Genomic DNA, 16075 nt, shown 5'->3' with positions numbered 1-16075 from the left:
CTGCCATGAAGGAGGAGACTCGCCGGCTACTAGCCCCACTTCACACACTGAGAAAACTGTTGACTGGGGGGGGGGGGGGAGAGTGTGTGGCACCAGGACGATGCCACAAGTAGAAATGAGACAAGTCCCAGCTCTGTCCAGCTCATCAAAAGTAGCCATGCATGGACCCTCATTTTGCAAATACTTCAAATCCTTTTTGTATTTGTCTTAATGTCGCAACATATTATAGGTCTTTAATAAGATCACTCAATCACCGCCATACCTAGGAGCAGTCACGTCCTTTCCTTCTTTCTTTTTGTTCAATCGCAGATCAGAGATGAAGACAGTATTATTTTCCCCTTTTGAGTCCTATTGAAAGATGGTTAACAAGACAAAGGCATAGTCCCACGTGGCACAGTGGCCAGCAAGCTGTCGGGAGCATGTCAGGGTTATTAAGTCATCTTCAGCCCCAGAGGCCCTGTCCATTGTGATCACAGTTTAACCCTGGCTTTAAAAACTGAAAGAGGGATGAAGAGATGGCTCGGGGTTAAGACCTGCACTACTTTTAAAAAGGTCCCAAGTTTGGATCCCAGCGCTCTTACCAGACTGCTCACAGGGTTATCTTAAACTTGGATTTCATGGATGTGCTGCACTCTGATGCACAAACCCACAGACAGACAGACAGACAGACAGACAGACAGACAGACAGACAGACAGACAGACAGACACACACACACACACACACACACACACACACACACACACACACCTACCTACCTTAAAAAAAGAAAGAAAAGAAACACTCAAACACAAACCAAAACCTAGCGGCACATCTGCAGATCCTCAACAACTGCCTAAGAAGGAAACTGATATAGCTAAAAGCCAGTGAGTTCAGCATGTTTTTGAACTATGCATTATTGTTATTATTGTTTCTGTTTTGTTTTTTCCACGACAATGTTTCTGTGTGTAACAGCCCTGGCTGTCCTGGAACTCACTCTGTAGAGCAGGCTGGCCTGGAACTCACTGAGACCCTCTGCCTCCCCAGTGCTGGGATTACAGGCTCAGCTTGCACCACTCCCGCCTAGGGAACTTAAGAAAGAAGCCTGCCCACATTAAAATCCTAACAGCATACCTGTGTCATATGCTGTAAGGAGGTTCAGGGAGGCTCAGGAGTGAGGCAGAAGCTTCCACAAAGACGTTGAGCAGTGCCAGCCTTATCCTTCAAGTAATAGGAATCTTGTACCTGGGAATCAAGAGGAAGGCCTAGTCATCTTTCATCTGGAAAATGTTAAAAGCTCTAAAAAACAGGATTTTAGAGCATATGTTTTTACAAAATGACAAAGTTCAAGATAAGTTATTTTTAATCATTCTATATGCACATATACTGTGATTTTTCTATACTTTAAAAATCACATCATGAATTATAAAATCTGACTCTTTTTTCCCTTTTATGCTAAACTATTACATATACATAGAAAAGTTCAGGGAACATTCACACAGTGTTACCATGGTTATTGTGCAGTAAGCCCAGTACTAACCTGGCCAGGTGATGGAGTACTGCAGAACTCCACAAGCACAGAAAGAAAGCCTTGCTCTGGTCTCGTGGTTCTTCACCCTCCAAGAAACCACTACCTTGGTCAGATGGTGGTGACACACTCCTTTAACCCCAGCACTTGGGAGGCAGAGCCAGGTGGATCTCTCTGAGTTCAAGGTCTGCCTGGTCTACAGTTCCAGCATAGCCAAGACTACATGGAAAAACCTTGTAATGAAAAATTTTCAAAAACAAAAACAGAAAAAGAAAAGAAACCAGCACCTTAATTTTTATGGTTATATTTCTTTGCTTTTCTTACTAAGGTTAAAACCCACATAAACAACCCTAGAACATGGGTTTTCTTTCCTTTCTTATTTTTACTTGCTTCTGAATTTTATATAAATAGAATCCTATTTTGTGTGTGTGGACCAGGCTGGCTTCAACCTCAGAGACCTGCCTGCCTGCCTGCCTGCCTGCCTGCCTGCCTGCCTGCCTGCCTCCGAAGACCTGAGATTGAAGGTGTCACCACCACATCTGTATATATTCTCATTTGGTCCTTTGTTGTTCAACACTGATGTTGCTGGTAACTATGGTTTGCTTCCATTGTCATCTAATATTGGGAGTATAAATACACAGCTTGGCTATCCAATCCTTGGTCCAAACTTGCTGGTTAAGAGCAAATACGAACCTCACAAGATCTTTCCTCATCTCCCTCAAACACATAGGCACATAAGGACAGCCGAGAGCGCGCGCACACACACACATCTGGAAGTGTGACTGCTGTATCAGGCAAGTATGTAATTCAACATCTTCTACAGAAAGCCCAATATTTCCACAGCAGCAATAATAATTTGCACTCACTCCTAGAAAGGTCTGAGAGGTCTCTGCTGCTCACTTTTCCAACAGAACTAGTTAGGTATATTATCCCCATAAAGGTATTCTTATAAACTCTTAATACAAAGTTCAGGTTATTTTGAATTAAGTTTTATAAAAATTTACAACTGATGATCACTGCACAGAAACTTAATTCTGAAACTAAACATATGTTCAGGGTCTTGTACCCCAATTTCTCTCCAAGTTTAACTTCCCATTCTGAGCCCACCAGCTTCTAAGTTCTGGGCCTAGAGAAGCACTGACTTGGGCCTGTCTCACAAGAGATGCTCTACAGAACTTGAACATAAACATGAAGAAGTCTGCAGCTGACAGTGTCTTCAGCCAACCTGAAAATAGAGAAGAGAGCAAAACCAGAGGACCATACACCAGTGGGGTACCCATGGGTGGTCTTCTGGATGTTTCCAACTGCTGATATAGTCTTTATTATTCTACCTAAAACAAGTTCTAGCTTCCACGAATGTTCTTTAGTAATGAGTTATGTGAAAGAATTATTAATTTTGAAACAAGGCTTGCCTAGAATTTACTATGCAGATCAGGCTGGCCTCAAACTTATAGCAATCCTCAGCCCTCTGCATTCTGAGTACCTGAGTATTATATACATGTACCATCATGCCCAACAAAAGTTTATTTTTAAACACTTAGGACTTAATAATTAACTTGTTGTTCCTGATTCATAATTTAATTTCACCGAGGTCATAGATTACAATTTGTATTACAACAGTGTTCCGAAATGTACTGACGCTGACTTCAACTACTAAGCTAGATTAGTCAGTCCCCCCCCCCCTCCTTGGAGACAGAGCTTCAATGTATAGCCTTGGCTGTCCTGGAACTTGTTCTGTAGAGCACACTGGCTTCAGACTTGGAGATCTACCTGCCTCTGCTGGTATTAAAGTATGGACCATCACCGCCAAGCCAGACTGGCCAGTTTTTTGTTTGTTTGGTTTTTAGAGACAGGTTTCTCGGTAGCTTTGGAGCTTGTCCTGAAACTGTAGACTGGCCTAAAACTCACAGAGACCTGCCCATCTCTGCCTCCAAATACTGCTATTAAAGGCATGTAATGCTGCCTGCCGCCACTGCCTGGCAGGATTGGCCAGTTCTTATCAACATTTTTATATACTTGAAAGATAACTATGATGGTTTTGGTTTTTTAGATATATTACATATATAACATCAAACCAAGAGTTAGATGCTAGTTACATTTACTTTTTGTTTGCTTGTTCCATCAATTATAGCTACATGAAAAACCATCGTGGTAAGAATGTGCTCTGTAGTGAGATAGTCCGTCTGTGGCACTGACCACGCCCATTGGGGGGTGGAGCCATGGGCGGAGTGACCTGTAAAAGGAGGTCGGAGGGGAGCCAGGAAAGGCGCTCTCTTTGTGGCGAGACTCGGACAAGAGAGGATCGGGTTGAATTTCCTGGTGTTCATCTGTCTAGGTTGTAAGTTATTTCTCCTTAAATAAACATCTATTCGGCCTATTTGTTTATCCTGATCCTTATTTAACCGCGTTAGTGCTCACTAGAACTGCTGTCAATGCCTACTTGCCCATTCTGAAATTATGCTGTTAGGTTTACCTAAGTTTAAAATTCAGTTTACTGTGGAAAGCTTAATATGCCCCCACATAATTTCCTTAGCCTGATGGGCACCAGATGTATGCCACTGATTAACCCATCCATTGTCCTGTTGGTTCACGAGCCAACTTCTGCTAACAAAATATAGCATAAGCAAAACATAGGCTGATTTTAGGCTGGCCTAACCACATGTAGATTCTTTCTGCTCTCTTCCCCAGGTAAGACAATCCTGCAGAATATGCTAAGGTTCTAAAAGATGATAAAATGGAGAAGCAGAAAAAAAAAAAAAAAAAAAAAAAAACACAAAACCAAAAACTGACCTGGGCTGGTGAAAAGACTCAAGGTTAATAAAGGCCCTTGCCATGCAAGTCTGATGACCTGAGTTGTGGTCCCTGGAGCTTAAGGTGGACAGAGAGAAACAAATCCAAAGTTGTCCTCTGACCACCACATGCTTTCACTGTCATACTTGTCCACTACCTACCCCCTTCTCTCTCTCTCTCTCTCACACACACTACATTTTAAATTAAAAATAAAACACCTGAATCCCTAAATTACCCTGTGGAAAGCAACCTGCCTACTAGGATAGGCTGTTCAGGACCTCTACATGACAGGAAATGAGTACATTAGTAAGCTGTTGATGTTTGATAACCTTGCCTTCAGTACTGTGGTTGGCACTGTGTGTATTTTATCTGATTTTGTACAATCGTGCATCTGTTTGGTATCTGTGTGGTATGTTTTTCTTCATTTTGACTTAACATTTCTGAATCCTTACACCCTAGTGAGTAGCACTGACTAAGATTTCCTACATTTTTAAACATTTTTAAAAACATTTTATTCTTTTTAACATTTTAACATTTGTATTCTATATATGAGTGCTGTGTCTGTTTGAATGTATGTCTGCACATCAGAAGAGGGTAACAGAACCTATTATAAGTGGTTGAGAGCCACCATGTGGTTGCTGGGAATTAAACTCAGGACCTTTGGAACAGCAGTCACTGCTCTTAACCACCAAGCCATCTCGTCAGCTCTAATATTCTTATCTTTTAACTGGAATACTTGATTCATTTACACTAGAAGAGAGTCTCTCCCATTTGGGTTTCAATCTGCTCTTTTACAAGAGGCTCCCACTGTCTTCTTTTGAATTAGTTACCACTCCTGATCCTGCTTCTTAGACATCGAGTTAAATAGTCCCTTTCTTTCCTTTATTATTTAGAAGTTATAGCACTAAGGGTGACTTATCAAGGTCTAACATTTGCAGAATCTAACCATTCCTTTGGATGACAAAAACCTGAAGTCATTAATGCCACTTACATTTCTACTCCTCCACATGTGCACTTGTGTATGGGTTCAAACCCTGCAAACCATTATGCTTTACTAATAGTCTCTTATCTCTGTTAGATACTGAACTTTTGTATTGTTAGGACAGGGTCTTGTGTAGCTCACACTAGCCTCCAACTCAACCATGTAGCTGAGAGTACCCTTGGATTCCTGGCCCTGCGCCTTCAGTCTGCTATCTTACGTATGATCTGAACATTTTCAACCATATTAGCCGCCCATCTCCCTCTCTTCCGCTCCCTTCTGTCCTCACTACATCCGAGTCACCATTTTATCTGTCTTCTGCCTTCTGTGTTTCTACTTTCCACTTCTGCATCACTGTAGTTTTTCTCTTTGTTCTATTACTCCAGTTGGCCCCAATGAATTTACCAACGTTAAGCTAACCTCTCATTCCTGAGAGAAACTTCTCCTGGCCATTGAGTAACCACTGTATCTGTTGCTATACAGATCTGATTTTCCAAATGTATGGGGGAATTTTTCTTTGATTTATGGATCTGTTGTAGAAGTTTGTCTTCAATATGTCTTGTCAGGTCTTGCAATTAGCGTAGTGCCAGCTTTGCAGAATTGATTTTAAAATATTTTCTATTCTATTTTTGGAGAAAGGTTTTGTCCAATTAATATTTTTCTCCTGTTTTTAGATTTACATTTATGAATGTTTTGCCCAAATGCATGTATGGGCACTATGTGCATGCCTGGTGCTTGTAGAGGTTGGGAGAAGACACTGGATCCCCTAGAACAGGAGTTACAGATGGTCATAGCCACTATGGGGGTGCTGGGAAGTGAGGATGCAGGTCCTCTGCAAGAGCAGCAAGCGCTCTTAACCTCTGAGCCTTCTCTCCAGCCTCAACATTCTTTCTCTTAAATGTTTAGCAAAATTTGTCAGTAAAATATCGTGTACATATTCTTTCAGGTATTTAATATTTAAATAATGCTTTTTCAAAAATTTTTTTTAATTTTAAAATTTCTTTTAAAATTACATTTACTTATTTATTTTGTGTATTTGTGGTGTGTGGACACACACAAGCCTCAAAACACGTATGAAGTCTGAGAACAGCTTGCAGAGTTGGAGGTCGACTTGACCATGTGAGTCCCAGAGGCTGAACTCCAGTCTTCAGGATTGAGGTCCTCGACCTTCACCTGCTTGGCTTTCTTATTAGCCCGAAGTATATACTATTTAATAAATATACAGATTATGCCTTCCCTTCAATAAGACTCGACAATTGTGTTCATAAAGACATTCATATTATCATGCTGCAGCCTGTGATCTATAGTGTTGTCCCATTGCATATTTCTGATGTTGGCAACTGTTTTTTTTCCTGAGAAATATTTCCCTGATATAATATATGCCTTCAATTTTTCACAGTATAGACTCTTACCTAGTTCTACAGCTGGGCACAGTGGCACATGCCTCTAATCCCAGCACTCAGAAAGCTGATACTGGAGGGTCACAGACTCCATGCCAGTCTAAGACACATAGAGACTGTTGAAGAAAAGCAAAACAAATAAAACCTTATGAACTCCATTTCTTGCATTTTCTTCCTTCCATCTTTGTTCTGCTATTATTTATTTTGCCTTTGTAAGCATTACAACTTCCAAAATACATTATTTTTAAACAGCCAATTTTTCAAAAGCTACTTAAAGCAAAATGAGCCCTTTATAGACCATTTCAGTTTCCTATCATTCTTTTTTTACAAAAGTTTCCATGTTGCCTTCTGTGGTAATATTTTGTCTATGATCTCACAAATAAAGCTTGACTGAAGATCAGAGTGCAAAGTTAGACACACAAGTTAGCCACAGAGGTCAAGCAGTAGTGGCACACACTTTAATCCCAGACTGAGGCAGATGGATCTCTGTGAGTTCAAGGCCGCCCTGGGCTACATGAAATTGATTCAGTCTAGAAGAGAAACAGAGCACACACAAAGGTGGCCCCAGCACTTAGGATCACACACCTTTAATCTCAGCACTAGGGAGGTGGATACAGGAGTGACATGGCTGGGTGGAGATAGGACTATAACGTGGGAGAGATGGACACTCAGTGCAGTCTCTGAGGAGCAGTGCAATGTAGGCAGTCAGTCAAAGGATGCAGTCTGAGGGTTCAGTAGAGGTAAGAACTAGTGGCTGACTGTTTGATTCTCTGATCTTGTAGCACCCTTCCCACCCCAATACTTGACTCTGAGTTTTTATTAAGACAATTAGCATTCATGCTACAGTCTTCTTCTATCTGAACATCCCTTGGCATTTCCTGAAGTGTAATTCTGTTGGCATTATAAGTTCTGTTAGTTTTTCTTTTTAGGGGTTTTCTTATTTATTAAGATAGTGTCTCACTATGTAACGCAGGTTGGCCTTGAACTTACAATCCTCCTGCCTCAGCCTCTTCTATGCTCAAATTATGGGCACCATGCCAGACAGATTTTTGTTTTTCTTCTTGGGCTAGGACTGAAGTTAGAACCCGAGACTGTGTGTGCTACCACTAAGCTATGGAGTCCCAGGTCCTTGGTTAGTTCTTCCTGGCTTAAAACAAAACAAAACAAAAAACTTCTTATTTTACAAAGAGCTTTGTGCTGTGTACAAGACTCACAGTTATGGTTTTGGAATTAAAGTTTTGTTTTTCTTTCAGTATTTAACTCATAAGGCAAGTTTCTTCTGGATTATACAAAATCTGGCCAGATATATGCTGTTAAAATTACCTTAGTTCCCTTGTAAAACTGTGTTTCTTCTAACAACTTAAGACCAGTCCTCTTTCTAACACTTTAAAAAAATTCATTTATGTGTACAGGACTTGACTTATGTACACATGTATTATGTGCATATCTGGTGCGCAGAAGAGAATGCTGGATCCCATGGAGCTGGACTTACAGGGATTTGTGAGCTGTGACATGAGTTTGGGGGACTGACTCAAGTCCTCTGAAAGAGCAAGCACTGAGCCACCCCCAGATCCCACAGTGTGAATGCTTTCACACACTGCTATCTACTGGATTTTCCTGTCCTGTCCTCTCACACAGGTCCTCACGAACACTGGATAAGCACTGTACCAGTGAGCTATACTCCTTGCCCCAATAACATGAAAATTTGCTACGCCCTCTAATATGATAAGCTGATGTTTGTTCTTGCTGAGTTTTCCTGCCTACACTAAGCACTCTCTCCCATTGTGCCCCAGCCCTTAATGTACCTTTACAAGCTTCTGAGCTATATTCTTAGACTATAAATTACCTAGACTTGGCTAGAGAAAATCTGAAGCAACTTACTTTGGGCTACAGCCTCCTAAAGGTTATACCCCTCTGAGCTAGCTACCGATCACCCTAGGTGAAAAGTTGCTCCACACCCTAACAATAAACAGGAAACCCTCTAAGGACATATTCCCAGCCTTATGTGACAGACTGCTCTTTCTAAGGGCTTTTCTGGTTCTGAGGTATGTGTGCTGCACATGTCACAATATGTGACAAGCCAGGCAAGCCTTTGGGTCCTGTGCAGACCCCTGCAGTTGTAAGTAGCTTCCCTTCCCCAAGATTTGCTCAGCTTTGTCACTTAGACGAGACTGCTGGGCTCTGGCTGTTCTCCCTTTACCTCGGGTGTGGAGTCTGCCTCTGCATCAGGTAGAAAGCTACCCAAAGGCCAAATCCAACCTGCTGCTTTTATAGTGAAGATTTGTGGAACAGATCTGTACTTGTCCACTACACTCTAGCACAAGTGGCAGCAGAGTGGTCATGACAGAGACCAAGAGATCAGACAAGGCCAGCGTGTGCACCTGCTCCAGGGAGGAACTAGGTGCTGCACAGCCGGTCTGCCTGGCCCCCTTCAGGGGACAAAGGCCTATTCTATCCTGCACAGTATCTTAAAATTGTTTTACATATTCTGCCTGGGTTCTAAGTTGTTTAAGATGGTCTATTCTGTATTCAGGTGAAGTAGAAGATCTTCCTCAGGCACAAATTTTAAGGGAATATGGGGAAAGTATAGTATAGAGGACATCAAAATTAATGGGGAAGACACTAAGGAACAACAGACAAAATTTATACATAGCACCCACCAGTCACAGTGCTATGTGAGGATAAACAATCAATACCAGTATTAATTACCTTTCTCTACAATTTTAATTTTTACCACACATTTCATTTCACTTTTTAAATTATTAAATTAAAATATTGTTATCTCAACTACCAACATTCCTCTCTTTTTTTTTTTTTTTTTTTTTTTTTTTTTTTTTTGGTTTTTCGAGGCAGGGTTTCTCTGTAGCTTTGGAGTCTGTCCTGCCACTCACTCTGTATACCAGGCTGGCCTCAAACTCACAGGGATCCACCTGCCTCTGCCTCCTAAGTACTGGGACTAAAGGCGTGCACCACCAACACCTGGCAATTACCAACATTCTTGGTGCCCCCTTAAATTCTGTATTATTTGCCTCCCTGAAACTGGCAGAGATCTAGTCCCATTATTCCATCATAGTACAAACAGAAGTCTGCAGGAATAAGTCTCCCATTAAGTAGAATTAGACCAAGGCTGACAAGAATTATTAATGTTTTCTTCTTAGCGATGTCTGGGAAACAGAGAATGCTCCCATTATTTGCAATCAATAGTCACATATGGATGTGTATGTTCCCACCCTATCAATCAAAGGCAATCATCAAATGGATATACATTAGTTAAAAAAAAAAAAAAAACACTTTGTAGAGGACAGTGTTAAGAGAAGTCAAACTTTCCTATAACCATGAAATATATTCACACAATGAAGGGGACATGACCATGGCAACTCAGAAGCATTTAACTAGGGGCTGGCTTACAGTCTCAGAGGCTTAGGTAATTATCATCATGGCAGCAGGCATGGCAGGCATGGGGCTGGAGAAGCAGCTAAGAGCCTCATCCTGATTGGGAGGGAGGGAGGGAGGGAGGGAGGGAGGGAGGGAGGGAGGGAGGGAGAGCGAGAGAAAGGAAGGGAGAGGAAGGGGAGAGAGAGAGAGAGAGAGGGAGAGAGAGAGAGAGAGAAGAGACTGGGTCTGGTGTGAGCTTTTGAAACCTCAAAGCCCAGTCCCAGTGACATTCTCCTCCAATAAGCACACCTCCGAATCCTTGTAAGTCTTTCAAATAGTGACTAAGCATTCAAGTATGATGAGTCTGTGGGGCCATTCCTATTCAAACCACCGCAGGTAATAGTTTATAATAGAATATGAGGAACACCAAACAGCCATGTGACGCACTGACACCAAGTCAACTTACTGAACAGTGAAGGTCTCGGTGCCCAATCTCCAAGCACAGCATTTCAACCATAAGCAAATGGACTGACATACTTAGAGAATAACTGTACATCTGAATCAGCCATCTCATTTCCCAAATTTTCCCAACTTTTAACTCCACTGAAGGAACAAGGAACTTTTACCCAATTCCCACAAATTTTCTACATCATTTTTTTTTTCTTTTCTAGGGCATAATGCAAAAGAAGTCTTCAGACTTTAATCCCAACACTCAGGAGGCAGAGGCAGGCAGATCTCTGTGAGTTCGAGACCAGCCGGGTCTGAGCAAGTTCCAAGACAGCCTCCAAAGCTATGGAGAAATATTGTCTCGAAAAAAAAAAAGTTTTAGAAAGTTTTCAAATATTGTCAACATTCCTGTGAGGGCGATCTGGCTGTGACATCTGTCACTCCATTGATCACCAGGGTTGAGTCTGCTGATCTGACTAGCTAGGCAGGTGTCCCCTTCCTCCCTCACCGCTCCATGTGCACGTCCCTCCCGAAGCTGCCACTGTTGAAGAGGACGACCTTCCCCAAACAGAGGAGGAGCGGTCTTCGGTCAAGGGTGTATGAGTAGCTGCACTCCCCTGCTAGGACCTCCAAACAAGCTGTCAAATACCGTCAACATTCCTTTCATACATAAAATAGTTACTTTAATAAATTTTGAGAAAATATGAAGGGAAAGCTTTGAAGACAGGTTAGACAGTTACTCAGGACGTCTGAGAAAGACCCGGTGCGCATGGCATAGCTGGCGAACAGCTGGCACAAGCAGTGCTGTGGCCAAGACCAATCCCACCTTTCACGGGCAGGCTGGTGAGCATGGCACACACCAGCGGCGAGCCCCTCACACTGTTTGTGAGCCCACACTTCCCCTGCTCTAGCATTAGAGGGAAACAAGCTTAAGAGGGCCGCCTACAAGTCAGAGTGTCAAAAGAAAAAACTTACTTCATTCTTTCCAGCTCTGTATTTAAATGCAAACACAAGGAAAGAGTAATGAGGAAGGGCCCACTCAGGACATAAAAGGTCATTTATTCCAGAAGGAGGAAGAAAATGGAAGTAAACCATAGTTTGAAAAACTGGTAAAGATGGCCATGGAGAAAAGATATCTTGGCTGAACCTAAAAACCTCTGAGGGAATCTTATAAATAAAGGTTAACACAGACATCAAACCAGCCTAATTTATCTGCTGTCCGTAATGGGACACAACGAAGGAGCTGAGGATAAGAAGAGAGGCCCTGCATTCAGCAACTGTCAGGCTAAGAAGGGTATAGCCCAGTCCCCATGTGTAAGACATGAAAACTACCAAAGGCAGATGTGGTGGTTTGAATTAGGCATCACCATCACAGACTCATGTGTTTGATGCTTGCACCATAAGGAGTGCACTATTTGGAGGTTTAGCTTTGTTGGAGCAGGTGTGGTCTTGGAGGAAGTGTGTCACTATGGGGGTGTGCTTTGAAGTTTCCTTTGCTCAAGCTTTGGTCAATGTGTCACTCAGATCACTTCCTGTTGCCTGATAAGCAAGATGTGTATTTCTCAGCTCCTTCTCCAGGACCATGTCTGCCTGCATGCTGCCATGTCCTGACATGATGGTAATGGACTAAACCTCTGAACTGTAAGCTACCCAATTAAATGTTTTCCCTTATAAGATTTATAGTCAGGGCTAGAGAGATGGTTCAGCGGTTAAGAGCACTGGCTACTCTTCCACAGGTCCTGAGTTCAATTCCCAGCAACCACATGGTGGCTCACAACCATCCACAGTAAGATATGGTGCCCTCTTCTGGCCTGCAGAACACTGCATGACAGACAGACAGACAGACATTTTCAGTGGTCATGGTGTATCTTCACAGCGACAGAAACCCTAAGGTATGCCAGACGGTGGTGGTGTATGCCTTTAATCCCAGCACTAGGGCACAGAGGCAGGTGGATCTCTGTGAGTTCAAGGTCAGCCTGGTCTACAGAGTTCCAGGACAGGCTCCTAAGCTACAGAGAAACCCTGTCTCAAAAAAAACAAAACAAAACAAACAAACAAACAAACCCTAAGACAGGAGATATACAATATATAGACCAGTGACTCCTCTGCATAGTGTTATAGAGAAGACCTCCCCAAGAGGACATTTATGTCATAATCTAAAAGGTAGAAAGAAATTAAGCATTTTCTCTAATCCTCAGATTTGAAAACAGACACAGGTAAATGGAGTAAGAAAAAAAATAAATGCTTAAAAAGTGGCTCAGTATTAAATCATGAAGAATATGGTGTGTGTGTGTGTGTGTGTGTGTGTGTGTGTGTGTGTGTGTGTGTAAGTGTAGGACATGTACACAGAGCTTTATAAGTGATTAGGTGAATGTGTTTGTTGAAAGGATCTCTGGGCTGGGGAGATGGCTCAATGGGTAAGAGTGCTTGCTATGCCCGCATGAGGATCTGGGTTTGAATCCTCAGTACCCACATAAAAAATTGGGCATGCGCACACATGCCTGTAACATTGGCAAATTCCAGAGCTTGCTCGCCCGCCAGCCTGGCTAAAATGCAGAGTTTCGGGTTCAGTAAGAGACACCATGACCAGAGAATAAAGCAGAGGGTGATGGAGAAAGACAGATGGCATCCTCCTCTGGGCATGTCTGGGTACATACAACTGCATACACCTCCCTATTCCCCCCCAACTAAGCAGAAGTTCATAAAAGATGAACTTTAACTTTTTAATTGACAGCTCTAAGTTAGAGACCTGAAATTATGAAAAGACCCCCTTTCTGAAAAAAGGAAAACAAAAAAGTATTAGCTGAGAGCAAACCTTGTCTGTCAGGAAATGAACCTCAGGGGATCAGACAGCCAGCCAGGATCCAGGGGCAGGTTTCTGACAGAGGACCTGGTTCTGATCTATTCTGGGACCTCAACCAAGTGGATAACTTCTTTGCGCCTCAGTTTCTTCATCTGAAAATAAAGGGATAGAATTAGACAAAATTCCTAAATGAGGCTCATAAGTAAGCCACAACAATACACCCACTAATGGGTAACTCAAAGAACAACCTACCTTCAGATTAATGTTACACCATATAATTCTGAGTTCTAAGCCAGATGGGTATACACAATAAGTTCAAACACACTACCGGCTTTAAAGCAAGACGCTGTCTCCAAAACTACTGCAATGTAGTTTAATTGTCTACCGAAGCCTGGCTTTCTGTTGTCTGAGAGTGATTTGCAGCTGTGGCTGGCTTGGAACTTACTATATAGACCAGGCTAGCCTTGAACTCTGAGATCTGACTGCCTCTGCCTCCTGAGTGCTGGGACTGAAGGTGTGGCACCACCACACTCAGCTTAGGGAATGCAATAGCTATAAATGTTGCCAGAAATCCCTTGATAATGAAGCCATGGGCCCTCCTTTATAATTTTCACAATCTTGATCACTGGGACCCCTTCCCAAAACCAACCACCACAACTTCTAAGCTAGAGGAAGTCAGGCTCTGGAGCCTGGAAACTTCCAGAAAAAAGTTCTTCACATGGACAGAAAGCTCCACCTAGACACCACATCACACCAGGACATGAAGCAACAAGTACAGTCAGGATGGGGGATTACCACACATTGTCAGTCCCATTCTACATGGGCCACCGGCTGACCGTGTGAGATGGCTCCCCAACCTCTGGCTGAAACCATCTCTGAACCGTAGCCTGTGACCAGGAACCAAGAGGCAAGGTAGAAAGAGCTGAACAGGAGCCAACTCGGGTAAGCACAGAGACAGAACGTGCTTTCCATAGAAAGCTGAGTGTATTTACACTGATCATGTATGCAGGCTCTCAGCTGGAAAATCTCAGTTAAAATGCCAGGAGACTCAGAGCCCATTCACAAGCTTTTCAGAACACATGCAGTTGCCATGGTAACCCTGACATTATATTTCTTGGCATTGGACATATAAAATTAACAACCATGAAGCATTCAACGCATTGTAGGGCCACCAATTTATAGCAAAACCAATCTGAGTTTGGATTTAGCCTCCCTCTTAGATAAACAAAGAGGACCAGCTGAAGGTAGTACCCAGCTCACCCCATGCATAAGCACAGAACTCCACACTTAAAAAAATGCTCATCTGAGGATTTTCATCTGTGAGAAAATAAGAACTCAGGGAACCGGACTTCATCATCTATCATCATATGGCTGATGATATAGCTTATGCTAGAAAAATGAAATATCTTATGCCAGGTCAATGAATTGTCATTGTTTAAAAGGAACAAATGTTATAATCCACATCACCATTTCTACGATTCAGCTTGTTTATTAGAAAGGCAAAGGAAAAGCAAATCCTTTCAAAGAATATCTTGAGTAATTCATTACAGGACATTAGTTCATGATAAATATGACAATTCTTCAAATGTCATAACAGCATAACAAGATACAAAGTTTTATTTCTTAGATTCAGTGGAGATATATTCAAATCATCATCTACTTTGATTTTGGATATTCATAAATACTTAAAACACATCAATGCATTCTTTTTAAAGTCCCTTACCTTTGTATATAACCCACCATCTGAACTCACAGAGAAAACCAAATTATCAGGCACAAACTGCAAAGGCATCTTCAGTTTCACATTCCGAGGAAAGCCCACTGCACCAGAAACTAAGAGCTGCTGCAGGACAAGCCTGTGCTAGCCAAAGCACTCACAAAATTGCCTCCATCTAATCACAGAATGGAGGGTCCTAGGACATATTAGACCCACCATCTCCTCAGCTCACAGGCAGCAAGCAGCAGTCTGAAGGGGAGCGGTGGCTTCCATATTAACAGGGTTTGCTAACCGCTGCATTGCAGTCTTTCTGAAAGCTACCGCCTCAGAAGCAAAGGCGCTGGAGACAGACTTCTCGGCAGAGGGAGGGAGCTGCCTTTGGAGCCACCAAGATTTTTTTTTTTTTTTTTAAGGATCTCAAAAATGTTACAAACTTCTAGAGGTATTTCTGGGTTTCCAACCTGTTTCCTAAAGGCTGCCTGGTTTGTGGTTTATACTGGGGTATGGCTGGGACAACAGATTGAGCCAGGTAACAATGCTGAAATGAATTTAATGTGCATAGTGACACACGGTCTTTAATGCTCAAGCTGCCTGTGAGGTCTGTGCACATCTGCCATCAAGAATGTCAGCTTCCAGGCTCCTGCTGAGAAGCCCTGAGAACAAATCACAGCTTTAAAAAAAAAATCCAACTAGTAAGTAAATACAAGTAGCTTCCACCTGGACACCCAGATACCTGCCCAGTATGGCAAAAAGCACCCACCATGTGTTCAGAGGACCTCAAACATTAAACCACTGACCATGCAATCAAATTTAGGAAGACACCTTAACAATAGCAGCAGTTTCTTGAATGACTTTCCCAATGCAGTAATTGATTTGTTCATTCATTGATTCAATTGGGGAACACTGTGAACTATATGTAAAGGGGATGTGAATGACAGTTTATCATTATGATGGTTACAGGCCAGCCAGTGAGAATGCAACCGGAGAACAAGCCATTCCAGGTGTAAGGACAAGTGTTGTGGTCAGACAGGGATCAGGACAAGGTCCTATAAGGAAGGG

At 42.4% G+C, this 16075-nt stretch overlaps 1 protein-coding gene across 5 annotated transcripts in view; it reads right to left on the bottom strand.

The window, feature by feature from the left end:
• The window catches only part of Traf3 (TNF receptor associated factor 3), a 100543-nt gene that overhangs the window by 44877 nt on the left and 39591 nt on the right, over positions 1–16075 (bottom strand). For 3 of the 5 annotated variants that reach the window (XM_051196636.1, XM_051196637.1, XM_051196638.1), the window contains 2 exons: positions 13312–13451; positions 1112–1222 (listed from right to left, as the gene is read on the bottom strand). The exons of 1 other annotated variant lie outside the window; for it this stretch is intronic. The gene's annotated coding sequence lies outside the window, so the exon portion shown is untranslated. The remainder of the gene's footprint in view (positions 1–1111; positions 1223–13311; positions 13452–16075) is intronic. One more of the 5 variants, XM_051196640.1, reaches the window with a different exon arrangement.

The sequence above is a fragment of the Phodopus roborovskii genome, unplaced genomic scaffold (assembly GCF_943737965.1).
Source record: "Phodopus roborovskii unplaced genomic scaffold, PHOROB, whole genome shotgun sequence".
In the NCBI taxonomy this organism is placed as follows: Eukaryota; Metazoa; Chordata; class Mammalia; order Rodentia; family Cricetidae; genus Phodopus; species Phodopus roborovskii.
This window is presented reverse-complemented; position numbering and strand designations above follow the sequence as displayed.